Here is a 24,594-nt window from a genome sequence, read left to right on the forward strand (position 1 = left end):
ATTAAATCCGGGAATTATTAGATCACGCAAAAGAGAACTGATTTATTGAAATGTTATGGAAATAGAGGATAATTTTTCGGATTATAGGATTCTAGAAAATGGACGATCGAGGTTTTCCAGCGCGAGTCGCCAGGTTTGAGCCTCCGGCGACAGATAGAAGTCGTGTCGACGGTGAAATAAGTCTGTTGTTATAAATATCGCGCGGACGACAGCAAAAATAGCAGCCAGGGCCGTGACGATTCGGCCGCGCTGAGGCGAATTTCGCTAAAATCGTCGCCCAAATCCAAGTCATTTTTTTACATTTATTTGTTCAATTACGCATTGTGATTTATGTGTTAATAATCGGAGCATGGTCTTCTATTTTAACTAATGTAATACACTACTATGTATTATAATATATAGATCTCATGGAAGTATGTTAATGTATAGTTGATTATTTGGAGATTAAATTTAATTAAAATAGATTTGTCAGCTCTTTTTAATAATCGTAATCATCAATTCTCAATAATCGACTTATTTGTCCTTAATAGGGCCAGATAAATTTTTTTCTTGTATAATTTTTATTTACTGCCGTTTTTAAATATTGATAATAGAAGAATTAATTTCCATTTCGATTTAAAAACAAAATTAATAATATCCATTTTGATTTCGAAGAAATTAATAATATTCATATCTAGTAGAGCTTGCGCAGAATCTTTGTCACGAGTTCGACTCGTTGTTATAATTCAAGGGGTTAAAAGGTTGCCGGTGTTTGACGAACGAAACTCGAGGAGTTCGGCGAAAGATATTCGTGGCGGCGTCGGCGAACACAAACGGGAATAATTAACTTTTCCGGCGTGTTTCCCCTCTCCCGGCGATTACAACTACGTCGCGCGGTTCGATTCGGCCCGGAAATTAGCCTGGTTATTAATCCTGTCGCCGGCTCGCCCGACGCCCCCGAAATTCTCGAAATACGGACCCGCCTTAATCCGCAAATAATCCGAAACTCGCGGTCCCGCTTTTCACCGAGAACGAATCATCGAATTGTAACGCGCCTACCTCTCTCTCTCTCTCTCTCTCTCTCTCTCTCTCTCTCTCTCTCTCTCTCGCATAGCAACCGGAAATTCCTCTCGAAACTATTCCGCGGCGACGAATTTTCTTGCGCGCGCAAAAAAAAGGGACGAGTTTTTCGAAACCCCAATGGGGATTAAGGGGGGGGGGGGGGGTGAAACAAACGCCGACCCAAATTGCGAAACGCAGAATTTCATAATCCCGCGGGCCCCCGCCAGCGAAAGTTTATTAATATAATTAAAAATCATTGCCTCGTTCGCGCGCGCGCGCGCGCATTTCACGCGAACTTTTCCCATCGGCGGCCCGGATTATTCATGATTTTTTTTCGCGATAACGATTCGATATTCATGGAGTGTCGTTTTCGAAAACGGGCCGCGACGCAAATTAAATTCCCATCTCCCGCGAAACTTTTCCCGAATTTCCACGAACGTTGTCGAATCATTTCTTCCGACGTCTGTGCCACCTGTCGTCTCGCCTAATTAAAACGCGCGCATGTAAATACACGGTGGGACGCGGGAAGGAACAATCATTCAGCGGCCGGAACAGCGGCGAGCCGTCTCCGCAACGGGATCCGTCCGTGTAAACGCGGCTTGTTGATCCGGGCGCCCTTTGTCTCGGCCCCTCCTCCACCCCGGGGACCATTTACGCGAAACAAACAGCGTGGCATTCCGTACAATGTCCATTCCCGGGGAGCATCGATGTCCTGCCTCGAAACAGCCGCGATAAGTCACCCGGCGAATTTCTTGTTTCGGACAATGATGGATCGGCACGCAGCGCGCCCCGAAAATGGATCGCGTCGAAAATACGGCGGGAATGGAAATTGATGGCGATCCTTCGAGGGCGACTTACCTGCCAGCCTTTCACGGCGTTTGCACCCTTGCCTGGGAAAGGCGAACGGAGTCGCGACTCTATTGAGCACTCGATGAGGATCGGAGACGTCCTCGACGGACAAAAATAAGCTTTGAATTTCATTTTTATCATAAAAGTTAGGATATATAATAGGATTGTAGTTTATTTTACTTTTTGATTTAATTAACTTTGCTGTATCAATTGAGCAATGTTGAATTTGTTTAATCTTTTAGATTATCTATTTACGAATTATAAAATTGAATATAAAATGTATTGGACGAAATAAACGTTTACATATTCGGCGAATTCCGAGGATTAATTATCGTTGGCTTCGCGAAATGGGAATCTGTTCTGGTCGTTAACAGAACTGAAATCATAGAAAGTTAATCACGATTTTAACGTTAATCCTGGTCCCGAAGTGAAACTAGATTTACGAGCGCGTTAAAAATTATTCCGACGAGAGCTGGTGCCGACCTAGCAACAAGTAGAACGGGGCGACCATGGCCAGACACGTTTATTGCGGCGCATAAAACGGACGCGGTCGGATACCTTGGAATTTTCGTTTGAACTCTTTTCAATAATTTTTTATCCTCAAGCTGAAACGCATTTTTATCATTCTAGCATGTTTCCTTCGATCATGGAACTTCGAGCTCGTACAGCTTTCAACTTCGAGCTTGTACAGCTTTCAAGTTCGAAGAAGCACAATTGCCGAGAATTCAGCGAGCAACTTCGAGATTCCTAATTGCATATCGGTCCACGAGCTTCCCTTCTACCGGACCCTCGTCCCTTTTTGCTCCTGTCTCAGACCCGCGAGGACCTTCGATCGCGTCTCCTCGGCCGCTCCGTGCCAATGAAACTCGTAAACGTATTTACCCGCCGTCCGCCTCCCGGCGAACAAAATCGCAAGTAAATTTGCTGAAACGAAGGTACGTGGGCGGTTCCGGCGGAGGAACCTGGCTCGCTGTCTCACCCGGCCAACGATCGAACGAATCGACGGGAGACGATAAAGCTCGCGCGCCGACCGTGAATTCGCTGACAAAAAAAGGAACGGCCCCGGCTTACCGATGTAATCGTCCACGATCGATCTCGAGAAGAAACTGGCTAAAGTGTTTTCCGCGGATTTCGGCGAGCATCCGGGGAGAGCTTCTTCACATAATCTGCCGAAGCGAGTGCACGCGCTGTCGTTCTAAAGACCGCCGGTAGACCGATGTTGTTATCTCCATCTTTCGATGGCTCTTCCGTCTACTTTTGTCGCTGTCTTTTTAACCCTTTGCGGCCGGAGCCGATCTAAATGGAAATCCAAGATATTTGTTTAGACTTGCCATTTTATATATTATAGAATTGCATTTTGCGACTCGCGCAACACTTAACAGTTCTTAACAATTTTCTAAATATAAATGAATGTGATAAAAATTATTTTGAAACGTGATCATTTTTAACGGCGCCTTAGTGTCGACCGCAAAGGGTTAATTCGGTGGTTATATCTTCGTATCTAGTTTAATAATATATCTATATAGTAGTTTAATATTAGTTTAATAAATCTTCACGGTACTAAAGAGTATCTTCCAAAGATGCCATCGTTTCTTAACCAGACCAAATCCTCGGAAATTATTCTATTCGTTCGACCAATTCCTCGTTCTCTATCTTATTCGAATAAAATCTTATTCGGCCAAAATTTCCATCTAGATGACTTTTCATACGACGCCGGACATTCATCCGGCGGCGTCGGATAAAATTTTGATTGGTTATTCCCCGTCACCGATCTGCATTTGAATAAAACGTTGCGCGGTCGGTGTGTCGCGCAGTGTCAATGAAATCGGTGACCACGAGAGCCATACAATCTCCCCGGTAAGATTGCCGCGATTCGAAACGCGCGAGCTCGATCATGCTGGGAAGGAGCTGTATCGAGAGAAAGAGAGAGGGAGAGAGAAAGAGGCGCCGTTGTAACGGCGGGCCGAGCGCGCGAATAAATTCCCGTCGATGATAAATCGAATGTCACTTCGCCGGGAATTTCTCACCGACCCCGGGACAGCGCGCCGTATAAATTATCCCCGGCGCGCAAATTCTAACGCGCGAGCTCGCGTTTGATTTATCCGTTTCGATCTGTCGCTGGTGGACCGCGAAAAAAGGGCTCGGTCACCGAAGAGGACCGATCGCGGCTGGCCAAGAGAGAGAGAGAGAGAGAGAGACCGTCGATCGCGTATCGCGAGCCAGATTTCACGGATCGATCGATCGAGGAAAGAAGAACCGGCCGCGGTTTTTTTTATGCGAGTTGAGACCAGCGTCGCCGCTGGTTCGAGGCGTGCGGGCGTTCGTTTATTTGATCGCGCCCGCGCGAAACGATTAATAAGCGATCTAGACGGGGAAGTTGATCGCGAAATTGCGCCAGTAATCCCGTTAAGTGGCCGGGGGGAAAATGATTTCGAGGGGCGGATGAAACTTTCCACGAGCGCCCGGTATCAAGCGGGCCGCGGATTAAACATCTCGCGTAAACATTAACTTTTCAGAGAATCATTATCGCCGTCGATCAAAAGCGCTCCGCCACGGATATCTTCTTGCGACGCTCGCCCCTCCCCCTCCGGTCGCGGCCGCGCTCTTAATTAATAGCTTCTCGGGGGCTTCTTCCGTCGCGAGTTAACGAACTACGTTTTTCGATATCGTTTGAGAACCTTCTCGAGGGAGTCAAAGAGATGTCCCAGGCAACGCTGCTAATGCCAAGATCAATGTTATACGGTTTCGCCCGTGGCTTTTGAAGTCCCGATAACTGCCAGAAATAATTCTCGGATCGCCGGACACACAACAGAGGACAACGTCGTTTCATCGACACTGTTCCGCGTCTTTAATACGCTTTCCTGTTCGACGGATAAATGCAATTTAAGTGAAATGGCCGTGGTCCGGCTGAAACTCGATACCTTGCACTCGAACTATTCGATAAAAGATCCGAAATTATTTTCTAACCCACGGTGTTTCCATAATTTATTATCAGAAGATTCACATAATTCATTATCAACAACTTTTTTATTAAGATTAAAACCGACCAATTAAAAATAAAAAATTGCGTTAGATACAGATAATTTTGAGATGAAATTCCTCGCCTACGAATCACAGTCGAAGAGCTTCCAATAATAGAACAATCTCTTAGTTCCACTGCTAGATCAAATCCTCACTGACCTGTGCAATAAATAGCGTCGTGTATGGACCATCGTATGCCTAAATTGTTCGCCTACGAAGCGCACGCGAACGTTCCAATAATAGAACAGCGTCTTAGTGGCAACGCGTGATTAAAAGTCTCGCCCGACTTACAGAATAAATGGCGTTGCATCTGTATCAATTCATTCGGAATTTGCTCACCTGTAGATCGTGCTCGGGCGGCAGCAAAGAATCGAGACGGGTAGGTTCGGATGATCGAGGACGCGCGCGGTCGGATAGTATGAGCAATCGCGAAAGAATGCGAGCTTATTTATCCCGCGATGTATCATTGTTGCGTAGGGAAGAAGCGTTCGACTGCTTTATTTTGGAATCATAACACAGTACCGTTGGTCGCGTAACTATCCGCGCTATAAATAGCCGGCGGTGAGTCAGGCTGCCTAAAACGGTCTACCGGAGCTTTTTCACGCGGCTCGTGCCGATTACACGCTCGGGCATCGCGCTTCGTCGCGGCCGCTTTCGAAACGTCGCCGCGGAAATTCCGCACCGGACGGCTATTACGCGTCGCGTTCCGTTCCGACCGATGAATAGAAACGCGTTTCTAATTCCCCGGGGGTTGTTATTTAACCGGGCGTCACCGAATCGGACGCCGAACAGAATTTCGTGACAATTCGGACTAATGGCGCGGCGGCGGCGGCGACGGCGGCGCTCGAACCCGACAATAATTCAACATTTAATTATGAATCTGTCATTTCGCCGGCCGCCGTTTCAAGCGAGAACCGCAAACTGTACCGCCGGCCGCTCGAACGCTGCGGACAACGCGAGCCTGCGATATTGTATCGGACCGGAAGACGGATCGCCCCCGCGTCCGCTTCGAAACAAAGTCAAGAGCAGCCAGTCGATATTTCACCGGTGACCGCGAAAATAAAAATACCGGTCGACACACACACACGCGCGCCCCCGCGGCGTTACGTAAGTCGCCTAATCTCACGGATTACCGACATTTTCCGCGCGGACACGAAACGAATCGATGCAAATCGATTCGGTGGGTTTCTTCGTCTTCTTCTTTCTAAAAGAGAGCGCACGCCTTCGATCGTTCTTACTGCGACGAACTCATGACACTTTGATCGACGATGCATCCGTCAGAATTCCCGAGGCTGATTTAACTCCGGGTTTACCGAGTTCCAGAGGGGGACGACATTCTATTCCGATGACGGATAAAAGACAAAGACTGACGAGGACAATTTTATTCGAATTTGAATCCGTTCGAACAAGATTTTATTCGAACAGTAATTCGCGGCAGGAATTCGTACGGCTTGAATTCGTACGATTTCAATGAAAATGATGCAATATAAAGTATCCTTTCATAGTTCGTCCATTTATTTCGTTCGTATCAATTTTTTGAATTAGTCCAATAAAGGGTTATTTTATTATTGTCTTTGGTGCATTGTACTGTTCACTTTGAAGTACTGTAATTCTGCGAGAAAAAATCGTAGCTAGGTTTCACTTTTTTTATATTAAAGGGGAAGGATCATACTTCATTATACCGTAAATGGCATCTCTGAAAAAAATTTTTTAACGCTCGTACATTTTATCAAAGTTGGGTATTTTGGTGTGGAAAACATGGCTCTGTATTTAGAGAGTTAGAGAGATGAGGATGTAGCGAATTTAAAATCCAGAAATAGTGTTTTAAAGTAGAGATTTCAAGCTTTAATTTAAAAAAAGATTCGCGAATCTACGATGATTTTTAGAGATTCTATCGTCACTCAAAGTTGGCTAATTCCGGCTAAAATATATCTACGCTATAATTTTCTTGAGCAGTAAAATATTTGATAAATCATTTGGCAAGTCTATATATAAATTCTAGTAGTCAGAAATGAATAATTAAATTCTTATTTCATCATAAATTGATATATAATTTTAAGACCTTTAATTTCTACAGCAAAAAAAAGAGCTGGTAGCACTCATGCTTATTATTAAAGAATTCTATTACATCGATCCGAACAATTGGATAGAATAACCAGCCAAAAACAATTGGAACCGAATATTCGACTAAAAGGAATTCGTACGGTTAATTACCTTAAAGAAACATTTATCCCGGCGAGAACATCTGCGAGACCACTTTCAACCTAGCAGGCGCGCACAATAAAATATTTTCACTTAGCACGGGATCGAATTTCGCCACACCGGCGGATCTCTTTCCCAATGCCCGAGCACGCGGCCAAATTCTGCATCCGGCAGCGATCATGCAACATTCTAATAATTTCTATTTCGGTGTTTTCGCGCGTTTCGGCAGCCCGTACGCGTCTCCAAATTGTTAAAATAGTCGTTTCGCCAGGTGGAACGCGGTCCCGGCACATTCTATTGCGAAAGTTTCTCCATGGTGCTCCGTCATTTATTACCGGGGAGTTTTGAACAGATAAGAGAGGCCGTAGCCGGGGATATAAGGGGTCGTTAGTACCATCTATGGATGGTAATATAAGTCACAACTACCAAGTACCCACTTTGTCATCTTTAAGCTCTTTCTTCGTTGATGGCAATAGATTACACGGTTTAGCGATTCGCGCCGCCTCTCGCACGCGGTGCTTCGCAAAAAAAACTCATTAAGGCGAGGCGAAACGTTCTCCTCGATACTCCGGCATCCAAAGTGCAATTAGATTTCTCGGCTTTCGAGTAATCCGCAGCTTCGACAGCCGAACTCGTTGTTAATCCAACGCGTTCCGTATCCACGGTCCTCGACAAACGAACGCGTAAACGCCGTTTAAAATTCGAACTGGGACAGCGTATTAAAACATATTTGTGAAACTGTCGATGGAGCGGAATGACGGGGAAAAAATAAAAAATCACGTTCTCCGACCTTTTTGTCCAAATACGCGCGCGAAATTGGAAGAATGCACTTTTCGGATGGCTTGAAAAAATATTTCAATTCGTTCGGCCGATATTGCGAAAAGTTATTCAGTTTAAAAATAGCTTGGACGGGTGTTCAGGAATTACAGAGAGGATTATAACTCGGTAATGATTTAATTCACTCCTAATTAATTAATGTAATTAAAGCTCTGTATTGGCTGGATAATTGTAACCAAGTCGAGGAGAATCTCCTCTCGGACAGTGGCCCTAATTTTTCGTCAAGTCCAGGAAGACAACAATTAGCGTGCAGTTAACGAGTGGAATTTATGGATCGGCCACGTCGCCAGGTCCGACTCGCCGACGAGATTTTATTGGCCGGTTTTAACAAGCTCGAAACGCGATTAAACGGTGATCAATATGCGGCGGAAGAAACGATCCGGCCCCGGCCCCCGAAAATTAACGAACTCGAACGCGAGATTAATTTAAACGTTCCCGTAAAAAGAATTCCGCTTCGTTATTCGGGTTCGCGCGTCTGTCGGCCCCTCTTCGTTACCGAAACTTCCCCAGGAAAAAAAGCACTCCCCGCCGATGTTTCCCGAGCTAATCGACTGTGCTCGCAGAGGTTCCCGCGGGTTTCGCCCTCTCGAGTGCCCGTTCTCCGGGCGCGCGGCGTGTTCCCATCGCGTTTGGCCCGACTTAAACGAATCTCTCTCTCTCCCGCCGCGCCGGTAATCAGTGAACCGAAGGACCGCGATCGAACTTTCGACAACGCCCGAGAAAAACCCTTGATTCTGACGTGCCTGCCGAGCCACTAATGAGATACTCGAACGAGAGGCCGGAATTATCACCTGTCGACCCTCGATGTTCCTTCCACCGTTAAACGAGAAATGAACTCGCTTAACTCGCTTATGGTCGAGACAAGAATCGTTCTCGGAAAAATCCTTTTAAATTAGAACCAGTGAGATCCTCTCTCATCTCTCTCTCTCTATCTTTTTCTCTCTTATTATCTTCTCTCTTCCAGATGCCGACACCGCCGCTCGAGAAAATACTTCAGAATTAATCCCTCCGGGACTTCTCGGCGTAATTGTCAATCCGAGGGATCATGCAAAGCAGCCCGAAATGATTGTATCTAGCCGTTCGATGAATATGCAAACGTAGACTGTAAATCGCGGCGAGAGGCGAGGAAGAATTTGTTGCCGACAAATTAATGGCAGAGCGGAAAATAAGTTTGCGAGGGAAGAACGGACGGGCATGGAGCAGCGGCGGCAGCGTCCGACCGGATTCTAGACGAGTTCATCGTAGAGGTTCGCGTTGGGAATAATCAAGATCTAATAAGACTCCTCTCAGACTGTGCATTTCACGAGAGTGCTCAGCCTTAATCAATCCTCTATTACGTAGACAACCAAGTAGGCTCTAGATCGCGGTCTGTAATCGGATTCTAACAAACCAACACTGTCCCTCTTTCGAGACCATCAATTTCCCTGGAATACTCGAACCTAATTAATCCCCCATGCCAGAGACGATTCGGTGTACCGTGGATCGTTGTCTGTTCTCAAAATTCTAATCGGGATCAAGAGTATCAGAGTATGCACTTTACTATAGTGCTCGATGTTAATTAATCCTCTATTATGGAGCCTAAATCATTGCGTATACTCCAAAATTCTAATGACGATTTACCAAGCCATTATATGTAATCCTAATTAATTTCGCATTGAAGAAGAAGCAATCAGACTTCTAGCCACTCCGATATACCTAATCTAGCTTCCAGCTTTTTCTCGCGCCGCTCCCCGCAAATCCGCGGAAAATATTCGGAGAAGAGTTTCCCGGATGATCGGCGAGCTCCTAATCCCGAGTCGATGGTGCCGGATCCAGCCCCAGCCGCGCTCTCCATCGGCGTATCTATCGTGTCCCCATAAACCTGCCTCGTTTCCCGGTCGACGCGCGAGATCCAGGGTCTCAGGTGTGGTCGGGAGCGTATCGGGGCGCATCGGCGCAGAAAACGATCGGTTCGCGTGGGTTCAAGGACGGTGATCCACGGGAAAGCGATCCTGGGGGCAGAGACTCCGTCGCGGAGGACTCCCGGTATTGGCGTGTACACGGGGATCGTGGACGTCGTCGACGACGACGACGACGGCGGCGGCGGCTCGTTGAAGACCGGCGAAGGGAGGAACGGGAGCAAGACTCGGGCCAGATAGAGGAGGAGGACGGGCAAGGGAAGCGAGAAAGAGAGAGAGGGAGTGGGGACGGAAGCTCGGGCAGAGGATCAAGAAAAGACGAAGTAGGAGGCAGAGAGGCGACGAAGTAGCTGGCCAGAAATAACTAATAAGACATTCACTCTGAGACGGGCGGCCAGCCGGCCCGGACGAACGCGGTGCGTCTCGTAATATCGTAATCCGGTTTGCTCGTCGCACCTCGTTTGCGCCTCGATCCACGATCGATCGGGATCGATCGTCGTCGTCGTTGTCGTCGTCGTCGCGCGGTCACGCCGTGGAAAAGGATCGTTTGACGGGCGAAAGTGCCGCGGAAAAGAATTGCTCGCGCGTACCGTGTCTCGCCTCTTCGGCTCTTGGTGTCCCAGTTTCGCCTTCGAAGTGCCTATTCCACATTCTCTTCTCCGGACTTTTGATTAAAAAACCAGACCGCACAGGGCGGAAAAATAAAGCGAAAGAGAGATAAAGGGAGAGAGAGAGAGAGAGGGATCGTATAAGATTCGTATCACGTGATCTATCAGTGCAAGTGATCCATCGTTCGCGAGCATCGACTCAGGCTTCCGCTTATCCCCTCCCGCTGCGAACTCTGTCGCGAGGAAGACAGAAACGGACGTCGAAAACTATTGGAATACGACCGGGACGAGAGAGAGAAAGAGAGACAGAGAGAGAGTGAGGGAGAGGGAGCGAGAGAACGGGATCTCTCTTTTCGCCGTCGCCATCGCCGGTCTAATTTTAAGTGTTAGATAATGCACACCGGTGCGCACCGGTGCGCTCCGTTACTAAAAGCGGCGCACACGAGATGCACACGCTGCTCGGCCAGCTCTCGCAAGCTCGCGCAAGCTCGCGGGCGCCATTGGCGTGGAAATGGCCATGGGAGGGAAAGCGATGGTCACGCCGATGGAAAGCTGTGTCCGATTTCTGGGCCCTTCCCTGCACAGCGTCCACGCAACCGTGCAACGTCCGCACAATAAGGACTCGCCCGCTATTATTTACCCACCGGCTCTTCGAAACTGTCCGCAAGATTTCTCTCCCGACAGCTTCGCCTTCGTCTTCTTCATCTTCTTCTTCTTCTTCTTCTTCCTTCTTCGCCGTTTCGCCGAAGGGAGTCCGTTTCGGCGGATCATCCGCGGCGCTAGCCTCCCCCAAAGCCGAAGTTTGAAATAGACTCGAGACCTCCAGAGACTTCCCACGGAATCACCGAGGAAAGAATCGTTCCGAGACTTTTTACCGCGGATCTCAGACACCCGACCACCAGTTTTTCCATCACCGCCGAGATTTTCCGTCCCCCTTCTTCTCGCGGCCACGCCGCCTCTTTCACCCTCTTCCAGCGAACCTCCCCCGCGTCCTTCGTCCTCTCATCCGCCCTGTCGCCGAGCTTATTCTCGATCGGCGAAGCTTCTTCTTCCGACGCGTCTCATCCATTTCCTCGCGGCCGCTTCTTCCTCGACAAACGTCACGATCGTCTCGGATACCTCTCCGCCAATCCGGGTCCGTCTTAATTACGATTCATCCTGCTTGGCAGCTGCCTCTCCTGCGCACAATGCTCTGCCACCCAGCGCCTACCACTCTCCTTCTCCTTTTAAATCTCTCTCTCTCTCTCTCTCTCTCTCTCCCAGTTTCTTCAACATTTATAGAACGCTTTCGCTCTCCATTCGATACTTTCCACTTTTATTGAACGCCCGTTCGGCCGATCCCTTCTCCGCTTTTACTTTTCGTCCGGGTTCCCTGCTCTTTTGAATCCGCTCGATTGTTCGCCTCTTCGATTGTTCGGCGTTCTCTCATTTCTGAAATATTCTCTTCCCAAAGAAATCTTTTATGATCTTCTCCGCTTCTGCTGTTTCTTTTTCGAAGTTCGCGATACGTTATCCGATCTTCAACGTTCTTAAATTCGACATTTCTTCGAGATTCTATTGCAGAACCGATCTTTTAACGTCTTCGGCGTTTCTGAAATTCCTTCACAATTTTCTGGTATATTTTCTCATCTGTTAGGTTTCTTTGAGGGCTTTACTGTTTCTCTGATCATTGTTCCATTATGTTTCCACCTTCAAAAAATAAAATCATTTTCAATTCTTTTCTTCTGAATCATTTTCTTCGGGGAGATCGTTTTCTACACTTGGCAAGTTTCGTTACAATATTCTACCACCCCCTCCGATTTTCTCAATCGTTTGGCCAACGTCTTTCGTGTTCCCAAAACGCGTCTAAAATTCTTCCCGAATTCTTCTAAAATGTTTCTGAAATCCTCGCGTCATTCTCTCAACGTTCCCGCAACATTCGTTGACGTCCCCGAAGCATTCACCCATTCCGAAACCGTTTCCCAACGTCTCCCACGTTCCCCCGATTTTTCATTCGTTCATCGAGACTGCCGCGTCGCCACTTGGACGATCCCCAGCATTTTATTTCCATCTTGAACGTTTCCACCGACGTTCCGCGCCTTTCCGTTTCTTCAAACACCGCGCGTTCCTTCCTCGCCTCGTGTCGCACCACCGCCGCTTCTCCCATCTCTCCCTCTCTGGGTCACTCTCTCCCTCTCCCGACGCCTCGATTTCCCTCCCGCCACCTTTCTCTAACTCTCTCTCTCTCCCTCTCTCTCTCTTTCTCTCCCTCTCTATCGGGCCACTGTCTCCCGTTTCTCATCTATTTCTCTCCGCTGCTTCCACTCCTCCGCGTTTTCTCACGTCGCCCGTTCCTCGATCCCACTATCTCCGTCTGTCTCTCCCGTGCTCTAATATGGCCGGCCGGTGTCCAATTACCCGCCTCGTTCCCGCTACAGTTTTTCCACGGGCTCTCTCTCTCTCTCTCTCTCTCTCTCTCTCTCTCTCTTTGCGACGCGACCACCGGCGTCGCGGCGCCCGGAAACGGAGAAAACCGTCCTCATCAAGCGACGCGACACCGGCAACCCTATTCTACGACTTTTTCCTGCTCGGCGACACCCCCGACGCCACCCTTTGCCTCTCGTCTCTTTCCCATCTCTCGACCACCTCTGTCTCGTCCCTCGACTTCGTTCCCCTTATTTTCAGTCTTCCTCTTTTTTGTTCCTTCTTCCTCTTGACTTTCTCTTTCCGATTTGTTGACCTTATTTTTCTGATTTGTCCACTTTTTCTTATCTTTTGTCTTCGAGTTTCTCAGCTCTTCGGTTCTTCTTTCTCATCTCTTGTCTTCGGCTTCCTTACTTCCTCCTTTTTATTTCTTCGGCTCTTTTATTTCTCAATTTTTTTCTGTCCCATTTGTCGACTTTCACTTTTCTGTCTTTGGTTCTCTGATTTCTAAACTGCTTTTTAATTAATTCTTGTATTTGTGTGTCTCGACTCGAATCCTCGTTTCTCGCATCTCTCGTCTTCCTTCTTCTCGTTTCCCGATTTCAGCTCTCTCGTCTTCAAATCTCACGTCTCTCGACTTCTCTTCGTCGAACATATTCCGGCCACGGCTTTTTCCGACGATGTCCGAAGATCTCGCGAGGCGGAATCGATCCGCTCTCGTGATTTCAATTGGGAGATCGTTCCCCGATGCCTCGCGCCGCTGCCACTCGGGAAACCGATTAAAAATATAGAGGGCGGTCCAATAGTACTCGCACCATGGATAGAGGCCTGTCCAAAACCTATAAGTCGATCTTGTTTTACATAAAACATCTCACTAAAATATCTCAGATAGAGAATCAAGTATTCTAGAGAATTATTACAGAAAATCAAATAGCGATCATTTTAACAAGCATTAAGTTCAAATATTTGTTAAATAGATAATTGGGTCTATTGCCAATTATCTGAATGCACGAGTCTCTTATTTTCTCAAGAACTACATATTAGCAGAAGTAATTACAAAGACGAGTAATTTTTTTTCATTAATAAAAGAAGCTTGAATTTTCTTAAAGCTCGAATTAGCTTCTCCTGATTTCGATTGTCAATTTCGTTCGATTTTCGCGAAGAAGCCGGCCATAATCGCTGAGGCAGCCTGTAGATCATTCCGGGCTTGGGCGGAGGACAGAGGGGATAGATCGACGGGGTTTAACGGCGATTAAGGCGCGAAGCAGCCGGGAAACTGGGAACGGAGATTCCCTCTCCCACGTGGCGATTCTTCCCGCTCTTTCCCCCGCGGAAATTGATGATTCGCGGATTACTGCTAATCCCTCGGCAAAGTGATTCGAGCGGCGGCGCTGCAAACTTTCAACCTGCGAAAGTTAGCCGTGCCCCCTCCCCGTCCCCTTTTCCCCCCCCCCTCCGCCTGCGAGCAACCGCGAGCTGTTTTTTCTCCGCGGGGTTAATTCACGCGACTGGATTCTTCGGAAATTGTTAGAACGGCGCGGCCGACCGGATTTTCCAACGCGGAAAATAAACGGTCCCGCCGCCGCCGCTTAAGGAAACATGGAATTTCGAAGTCGAATAACACACCGTAACTATCTAATTAGTTTATGAACAGCGGCGCGCGCGCGAACCGAATTACCCGGTAATAGACAGCCGTGTAATCCAATTCTACGATCCAATTTGGACCAAGACAAACGCGCGCGTGGCGCTTCGAGGGTCTTCGCCGCCGTTTCGACCGCCTAAGTGCATCCTTTTGGAACATTTGCCGCGTACCAATCAACTATTTTTATCCCGTGGAACAGCCCCCGGACCGGGCCTGCAATTCTATTGCTGCAATTTCAATTTGTGCAATTTCGTTGGACAAGCCTTGTTTACGTAGTTGGGAAACGTCTCTTTTAAAGTCGGAATCGTTCGGTACGACTCGTTGTTTAACCATGGACCGTCTAAATCCACTCAGAAATTTCGTAGGCTACCAATTATTTTTCCTTGTTAAATAAATTGTGTCTGACTACGGGCCGTCTGTATCTTCACGGAAGTCCTCGAGGCTCTCAAAAATGTATCATTATTTTTCATCGCATTGCTAATTGAGGCTTCCATTATTTCCTGGATTTTTAAATTAGGAGAATGATTTATGGGTGACCAAGTCTTTTGAGCTATCGAAGTTGCGATAATTATTTTTCATCTTGGTTCTAATTGACGTTTGTATTTTCTGGAATCCTAAACTTGAAGAGAAATTAATAATGTCTGGCTATAGGTTGTCTCAATTTCCTTAAAAATCGTCCAAGCTTCGAAAATGGGAATTATTTATCGTTGCTATGTTTTCTGGATCTTTAAATTAGGAAAATGATTTATGGCTGACCACTAAGTCCTTTTAGCTATCGAAGTTGCAATCATTAGTTTTCATCTCGGTTCTAATTGACGTTTGTAATATTTCCTGGAATTCTAAATTAGAAGAGAAATTAATAGTGTCTGACTATAGGCTGTCTGAATTTCCTTAGAAATTATCGACGATTCGAAAATAGGAATTATTTATTTATCGTTGCTATTTTCTAGATCCTTGCACTGAAATAATGAATAATGTCCGACCAAAGGCCCTCTGAATCTCCTGAAATCTCTCCAAAACTCTCGAACAAAGCACAATTATTTTATCCCGGGATTGCGAATAACGTTATCAGTGTTTTCTAAATTCCGTCATAAATTTCGATAAAAATCAGGCACATTCTGGGACGGTTTCGCGATTTTTGCGCCGAGGCGACAGTCACGTGTTCTCGTTCGTGGTTCCGGGAAGCGCGCGACGGCCTTTTTAACGGTGGTGATTTCATTTCCAGCTGTCACAGCGCCGGATATTGGTGAACGAAAAGTGCAACTACTTGGGGCCCCCATAGAGAGGGCCCCCCACCGGAAGGGACCGCCGTAAGGCGGTCGAGTGCTCGCAGGTAAGCGAATAAGCATAATACGTTCCGCGACACAATTTTCTTTCGCCTTCGACGTACGATTTCGCTCGATTCTGCTTCGGTGCCGCGACGCGGCGGAGTTTGCCGGGTATAATTCCGAATTAAAATCTCGATGATGGGGGGATTCCGGCTGGCAAAACATTTACCCAGCCAAAATGGAATTTTAACGAACCGATATTAGCGCGAAACGATGAGTTTCAGGGGACGCGACACTGTTTGCCGGGAAAGTGCCGCGCCGACAGGGAAACTCGAGCCTTGATCTCGATGGGAGCTCATCGATTTTTCCGCGAGATGATATACTACGTGACCTGCGATCGTCCGCGAATTAGTTTCGTCGTTCTCAACCCTTCGCTACCAAATTTATCTTACCTTGAAATCTAAGACGCGTATCTCGTTTCCAACGTTCTTTTTCAAATATAAATAAATACACTGTAAAAATTATTACGAAACGTAGTCTATCAATTTTTAATCGTCGCTCCAGCGCAAAGGGTTAAGAAGCCAGAACCCGCGTAAACATATTCATAACCAGACTGTTTGAAGTTCCTCGACGGCGGCGAGCCTTCCAGCTCGATGAATCTTTAAACCGTGCCGGACCACCTGATCCAAGTTTCAAGACCGGCCGCGGATCGTCCCCGCGTTTCCACGGTCGATAATCGTTTCGACGGTTCTTAAAGTTCCGCCGCGTCTTTCCCGCGGATGCGATTGCATCTTCAACTACCCACCGGAGAAGCGGCACTCTCTAACGCACTTGGGAAAGTTTTACGGGCGGCAGCATAGGCGCGCGGATCTACGCAATTGATTCGTCGATATCGCTCGCGGTGGAGAGGGGCCGGGAGCACAGCTGAGAGCCGGGGATTACGGACAGCTGAATGCAGAGTAAACGCGGAAAAAGCCAGCCGGCTTTCCCGGAAGAAGTAAAACATTCACTCTCTCTCCGACCGGGGCGAAAAAGAGAAAGAGAGAAGGAGAGAGAGAGTGAGAGAGAGAGAAGGGGAGTGAAAAAGAGCCGATAAACGCTCGCGCCGAAAAAGCGAATTCGGCAGCCAGTGTTTCTCGATGGAATCCAATTATTGCTCTTGTGTATGAAGAGAAAACATCCGGGGGTAGGGAAAAAATGTTCGTACGTTCCAGCGATTCGATAATTCCTTGGGAAAATATTTTCGGCGCAGTGAAACCGATCGGTCGCGACATGTTGCAAATTCGATTTCCCCCCCTTCGTCGATCCGGCGGTTCTTAGGCGAGGCCGGTGATCGATGGATCGGCTCCCAGCGAAATATCGCTCTCCCTCTCTCTCTCTCTCTCTCTCTCTTTCTCTTGTTAAACCGTCGCTCGGACCGGGTAAACGACCACTCGACGCTCAACACTTTTACACCAACAAAAGGCCGGAATCCGCGCGGACAGAGTATACGTTTGATTTATCCGGTGACAAAGACGCGGCCCCGCCGTCTGCTAATTAATTTCCCTCCCGCGCTTCAAGCAACTTCTTTTCCCACGCCGCGAAATAAACGCTAATTACTTTTTCGTTTCAACCGGCCGGGCCGCCATTCAGATTCCCGCCGCGCGAAACTGTAATTTCCACGGTATCGGCGACGGCTCTTCGGAACAAGTTTCGCGAACCGGGAAAATCGTATTCAATGGCCAGCGGGCAGAGGTCGGTGTCGGTGACTCGCGGTTTCTCCGAGCCGCCGGCTTATCGGTTCCGCAGCTTCTTTTTAAATTACCGCCGCCGCCCGACGATAATTGATCGACCCGATCGCTCCCTCCCGCCTCGAATCGCGCGAGATTAATTATCGCCGACACCGTCGTCGCGGGTATAAATTAATCGATCCTTTCCGGCGATTGTTTCTTCCGCCGGTGGAAAACTGGCCGCGTAATTGGCCGGTTGCCTCTTTGATTAGCCGGCTAAGAGCACAATGTTCCTCATTTTCCGGCGGAGAGAGCGACCCGTAATTATCCCGGCAACGGTAATGAAATTTTTCAGGGAGTAGAATGAAAATGTAGAGAACATAATTTTACGGGAGAATGAAGTTCGAACTGTTTCTAATAAATAATTATTTGATTCGAATAATAATTATATTATCCGAATATCCGAAATACAAATTGTGCCAAAATACGCCGTCTGATTAGGTCACGTGCAATTGAAATAAATAACGTGAACTTTGCTCCGTTTCGTACTTGACGACCTGATAAAAAATTGCCGCGCGTGAAAATCGTTCGATCGTCGAGAAGCGTCGTTCCGCTAATGGGCGAGGAAATCGCGGGGGGTTATCGTCGAGGAAAAGCGGTTCTGTTTACGCGCGGCAGACGCGGGCAAGAAAGAGCGAAAGAAAAGGATCGCGGTCCCGACAATAAATTCGCGCGAGAGAGTGCATTAACGAGGGGCGGAAGCGCGAGAAAAAGCGGGCGCCGAAAAAATTCGTTGCCGCGAACTGCGGCGCGTCCGAAAATTAGCGCTTTTAAACCGACGACTTTTTATACCACCCCCTTCGCCCTACCCTAATTAATGTCCGAATCGGAGGTGATGCACGGGTAGGGGGGCGAGTTCGTTCCCGTACATCCCCGGGCGCGGTGGAAATTCTGAGTTACCGGCGGCGCCGGAGTTTTCCCGCGGTTTTTGCCGGTCGCCTATATTTTTTCGCTCCTCCGCGAATTCCGGGTCCGCGCGGGTGTGTTCGGCTTTTTTGAAAGGGAACGCGAAAAGTAGGACGGGGCCGGGTTTCGCCGGTGAAAAAGATAACTGTCGCCGTTCCTCGTCGTTTGTTTCATTGGGTTTTATATATCGTTAATGCATCCGACGGGCGGGAGAGAGAGAGAGAGAGAGAGAGAGCGGCCAGATAACGGCGCGCGGCCGGCACCGTATAAATTCACGAGGCGGCCGAAGACAAACGTCATTCCCGGACGGACGCGGAATCTACAATTCGGATTTAAACGATGACGCGCCGATTCGTTATCCGGCCGGGCCGATAGAACGACGGGCCCCGGGGAACAGTTTATATTCGGAGCCGTTCGTCCGCCAATAAGAATAAATTCTGATCTGATGACCGGGCACGCGGATTATCCCGTTCTTGCCGCGCGGCCGAAATACCTCATACGTTTCAATTATCCATCGGGATCGTATTTCACGGGTCTCCCCTTCTCTCGACGCCGTTTCCGGTCTTCCGGCTCTCCGCGCGCTAATTCGCGAATTGTCCCGGCGCGCGGGACAAATTACGTCTATAAACAGTGATTACGCGGGGACCCTGTTTATGCAAACGCGCAATTTTTCACCGGAATTTATAGAAATCACGTTCGAACGAACTGTTACACGCCGCAGCGATCCCCTTCGTTTTAAAACGGCGAGCTAAAAGTCGCGGGGGAACAAACCCCTCACGGCTAATTAATACAATCGTTTACTCGGTGATCTACAGGGTCGCCGGCTTTTTCGAATTATTTCGCGACCGGCGGAATCTGCGACGTCCCGTTAACGGTTCCGAATTATAAACGCGCGCGTATAAAATCGCCGGTGGATTTTCCGCCGTCCGAAAATTCTGCTGTTCGGCAATCGTTCCACAACAATGAGAGTCTGTAGAAACACCTGCGCGTCTCGTCGCCGGTTTGAAATCATTAACGCGATCAAACAAAATTATCCATTCACTCGCTGTACCATTTTGACGCGGGACCGCTGAAACATTCACCGCGCTGTCAACTATTTATTTATTGCTAATTCATTTCATCACCGATCGCAAACAATTCTGTAACAAGCATAAATGATCACAAGCATTAAATTATTAACGCGTACGGCGTCGCCGTTTACAAATTGCAAATTGTCGCAGTTTGGAAATTGTTCTTCAACCATTGGAACAAGCGCATTGAAAAACATTCACTGTTAATTCTTCTCCGTTCAAAAAAAATTCTGAAAATTATTATTCAATCTTTCGCGACTCGGAAGAACTTTCTTTCCGATTCATCACCGCGTTCGCAAATTATTCCGCAACGATCGGATCGCGTACGTGCGTCGATAATGGTTTAAAACGATTAATACGTTCGTTTAAAAATCGCCAATTTTCAGTCCTCGCTACGGCAATTATTCGTCGGCCATTGAAACGCGCCTACCGCGTCCCCAAACAATTTATTTCTGATTAATTTCCGGCTGCGCCCGCTGTCTGAAAATTGGAATCATGGAGCGAACGTGTTCCCCGGATCGATGGGGCGGCCGCACCCTCCCGGGGCGGAGGTTAAAAAATAATTGCTACGAAAAAACGGCAGAGAGAGAGAGAGTATCTCCTATTGTGCCAGATTAATAGTGCCCCGAAAGGGTTGATCCAATTCTGCCGCCGGCCATCGGCGATTTCTCTTTTGGAGCGACGGCGGTTTTCGAGCGGCGCCGCTGCATCCCCCCCTCCTCCCGCCCGCGTAATTTTTATCACTTCCTCGAGCTGCGATCGGCTCGGCGCGCCGGGAAACGTGCCGAACGAGGAACGATCCGGCGAAATAACTGTGCCCTCGAGACACCCGGGCCGCGGACCCCCTCCCGGAAACGTAACACGTTCGGAACGCGTAGGACCCCGACTTCCCCCACCCCCGCGGTAATACCGTGATCCCGTCAGGGATTACCGAATCGCGCAATTAAATCTCGAGCCGCGCGTTAATTGCCGACGGAACACAATTCTCGCCGCAATTATCGCTGATCCGTCCGGTCGCCTTGCGTTCGCCGCGCGACTCTTCCCAGAGTGAAGAACTTCTACTCGCGATAAAACGCGCGTTAACCCTTTGCTGTCCGCGTGAATTTCGCGACACGCTCATCCGCTCGGTACCGTTTATTTTGAATTTTACCCGATTCTTAATTTTCGTGATTTCAACATCGACCCGTTCCTATTGGAAAACTATATGAAAACTTTATACGAAATGCTTGTCACGACTCTGGCTCGTTGTTACAGTGCAAAGGGTTAAGCAACCCCCGTGGATCTCCTCTCGCAATTCGTACTAATTAGTTGTTAATCGACGGCGGCCGACGATATTCTCTTCACCCCATGGGGACAGTCGCGGCGATTTTTCTTACGACTTTCGGTATCACCTGCAGGCTTTCGGCCGATCCGTATCAATTAGCAAGCCGTTGGAAATGTCGCCGAGCGATGGAAAGATCCGCGACGGGTTTACCGTTGAGAAACTCTGCCGATTGAATTAGTTCTGGCGCATCGAAGATCGTGGGAATATTATCTATATATATTCGACGGGGAAATCTGTCCGGGGAATTTTATCTGTCGGCGAACTACCGTGATCGGACGTGATTTAATTTCATCGTGTCTTTAATTTAATTGCGCCTTTAATTGAATTATGCATTTATAATTATGGCTTTAATCACGGCTTTAATTTAGCCGAGGAAATTAGCTCGTAATCGTTGAGAACCGGCAGCGAGAATGTTATCTTTAAGGAGAACATCTTAATTTCACTCTTAATAAACCTCTGAGATATTTAAGTTGATTCGCGATTTTTGAAAAGGGGAATTGAAAATGTTATCCTTGGACTATTTATTCGTGGAAATTAAAAGTGAGAAGTCTTCGGGGGTATTATTTTTTAATTATATTATTTTTGAATCGATAGAGAATTTTACTTGGGCCTTTGGTATACTCTGAATATGTTTCACACCCCTAGCACTATGATTTCTTTTACGACTACGTTAATTAGTTCTATTTTTTAATAATTCTTAATAATTTCGCACGTTCTCATTTATTTTCTTATATTTTAATAACAGGTGAGCCAAATTTGATTTCAATTTAGAAGAAATAAAGTAGATATAAAATTAATATTCTATAGGTTATATATATTTTATACGTTATTATAATCTATTAAAATTATACTCAGTTATGAGAACAATTTTTACACTTTTCACCATTTGATATTCCAATTAGATCTTTATAATAATAATTACTATATGAACAGTACAATAATTCTGTGTTTAACCTATTTATTAAAATTCCACCTAATGCAAAGGGTTAAACGAAGGGACGATCGAATAAACGCTCGAAAATCCGTACGAGATCGTTCACGACAGGTTAAACCGCACCGATCAGGCATTAACACGCGCGTCTTCGAAATCTTTGTTCGATCCCCGAAGAGTCGGTGGAGAAAAATAGGGGCGGATGACCGGCAGCTGATAGAGAAAAATTAGATTGATCCGCGACATGGCAGGACCAAAGTCGCAGGGAGAAAAATGGATTTCTTGTATTCGGGTGCCACACACGGCGGACACGTGACGCGCTCGTGCAAATGGAGATCCATTTTTCATCGTGGGAAGACGGCCTTTCCCCCAACGATAAACCCCTTGGTTTCCACACGACTTCCACAAATCACCCCTCGCGACTCTCGCTTTCAATTTCCATTTAAAAATTCCGCCGCGCTCGACGCTCTACCATTTCACCACCTCTGCCGCATATTCGTAATCAAAAGCTTCGATTGCAAATACTTGAACTTGATTTTTCTGCTGCGTAAAAATTGCACGGGGATACTAAAAACTCGAATATTATTTTGATTTAAAATAAATATCATCGTCGTGTTCAATGCTTCGTTCAAAAATTGACGCGGATCGTACGAATGACAAATTAATATCGAAAATTCAATAATTATCAGCGGCGATGTTACATCCCACTTACGTATTTATTTGTTACACAATGAAATATCAATGTGGCTTGATTAATGAAACTGAAATTGCGGAAGTAATTTGAACAGAACATAATTTGGAACAGAAATTGCTTTGGCAAGACAGTGAATAATTACCACGGTAAATATTGTACAATTCGAACAAATAAACTATATTGTCGTAATGTATGGCAATAAAAATCAATCTCAGCAGCAAATTAAAAGCGTTAAATAGATATAGAGACACGTGAAATAAATTCGATCTTCGTCGGAAGTATAACGCGGAAGAAACGGCGTGTCACTCGGGCGCATCGAGAAAAATGTCTTCCGCGGAACAATAGCAAAAGTCGCAACTTACAAAGGGGACACTCGTAAGTTTCCACCGCGGCGTTATTTCCGAGCGGGAGGACTCCGCCAGTCTGCGGGCGAAGTTCGAGAGTTCGGTGCCCGATTGGCCGAAAAAACCCGGCGAGATCGGAGAAACGAATGGAGCCCGGAGACGTCCGACGTCCCGCGACGGGGTCGTCCTCGTCGCCGAACGGGATCCGTCGGGCGCGTTCCCCGGCCCGGTTTTTATGGAGACGCACAGTTGTTCTTTCGGCGATGTCGGTGCCATCGATCTCTTCCGACCCCTTTGGCAATTTGCGAGAGATTCGAGCCGATCGGGCGAGCAAAACCGACGGCCGGAAAAAGGACGCTCGCGCGCGCGCGCGCCGCTGTCGCCGTCATAAATCTCCGCGGAATTGAATCGTGGATGTTGCCGATCGGGAGCGAAGTTCGGCGCGAACAGACGTCGAGTTTTCACGCTCACGCCCCTTGCCAGGGCTCTCGGACAAACGCGATTTTGCGCCCGGGCACCGTGTACTGATGGATAAGACGCGGGAGAAAGGAGAATCTAGAGGTCCGTCTTTGGACTTTTCCCCATTATATGCAGTTTTCCGTTTATTCTGATTTCAGAAATTGATGTTTCAATCACTTTGCCGTGGAGCAATTTGAACTTTGGGTAGCTTAAATTGAAGCTGAAAGTATCTACTTTACGATGCCAGAAGCTATATTACTGTGAAACGTCCTGGGATTTTTTTATGATTTTTTGAAGCAAATAATCAGGCCTATTAGGACGTCTGGGGCTCATTTTTGGACTTTGGGCGAGTTTTCAGTCGCTTTCCCGTGGAGCAATTTGGACTTCAGGGTACTTAAATTGAAACTGAAAGTGTCTATTTTACGATTCCAGAAGCTACATTACCGTGAAACGGCCTGGGATTTTTTTATGATTTTTTGAAGCAAATAATCAGGCCTATTAGGACGTCTGGGGCTCATTTTTGGACTTTGGGCGAGTTTTCAGTCGCTTTCCCGTGGAGCAATTTGGACTTCAGGGTACTTAAATTGAAGCTGAAAGTGTCTATTTTACGATTCCAGAAGCTACATTACCGTGAAACGGCCTGGGATTTTTTTATGATTTTTTGAAGCAAATAATCAGGCCTATTAGGACGTCTGGGGCTCATTTTTGGATTTTGGGCGAGTTTTCAATCGCTTTCCGTGGAACAATTTGGACTTCAGGGTGCTTAAATTGAAGCTGAAAGTGTCTACTTTACGATGCCAGAAGCTACATTCCCGTGAAACGGTCTGGGATTTTTTTATGATTTTTTGAATCAAACTATCGGTGGTATCAGGCCGTCTGGGGCTCATTTTCGAACTTGAACTTTGGACGAGGATTCAATTGCTTTCCCGTGAAGCAATTTGAACTTTAGGTAGCTCAAAACTGTTGTTCTCTCCTGACGAAAATCTCCTACGATTTGATCGACTAAAATTCTCCTGTACTTTAAATGCGTCAGTGCTTTCTCATTTTTATTGTGCTGTACAGTTTCATACAGGATGTATGAATTAATTATTGATATCTCCATTTCCCAAAAAGAATAGTTGGTGCACGTTTCAACTACAGATAACAATTGCCAACGCCGGGCTCCGCAACGGAGCCAACGGAGTTACGGAGCAAACGACGAATGGCTCCGTGGCGGAGCCAACGGAGCGCCAAGGGTTAAAGGATCAAAGACGCCGCGCGGCACGATGAAAATATTAAAACGGCTGCTTCCGGTGCCGCGTTCTTTGCGGGTTTCGCGCGCACCGCCG

The 24,594-nt window shown here is 47.2% G+C and overlaps 1 protein-coding gene across 1 annotated transcript in view; it reads left to right on the forward strand.

Annotated features, from left to right (window-relative positions):
• Positions 1 to 10,203: 10,203 nt before the first annotated feature.
• Positions 10,204 to 24,594, forward strand: part of Tn (tripartite motif containing protein thin) — an 81,735-nt gene continuing 67,344 nt past the window's right edge. The window contains exons 1-2 of the mRNA XM_078196859.1: positions 10,204 to 10,264; positions 15,727 to 15,834. The gene's annotated coding sequence lies outside the window, so the exon portion shown is untranslated. The remainder of the gene's footprint in view (positions 10,265 to 15,726; positions 15,835 to 24,594) is intronic.

Source organism: Augochlora pura, chromosome 3 (assembly GCF_028453695.1).
Source record: "Augochlora pura isolate Apur16 chromosome 3, APUR_v2.2.1, whole genome shotgun sequence".
In the NCBI taxonomy this organism is placed as follows: domain Eukaryota; kingdom Metazoa; phylum Arthropoda; class Insecta; order Hymenoptera; family Halictidae; genus Augochlora; species Augochlora pura.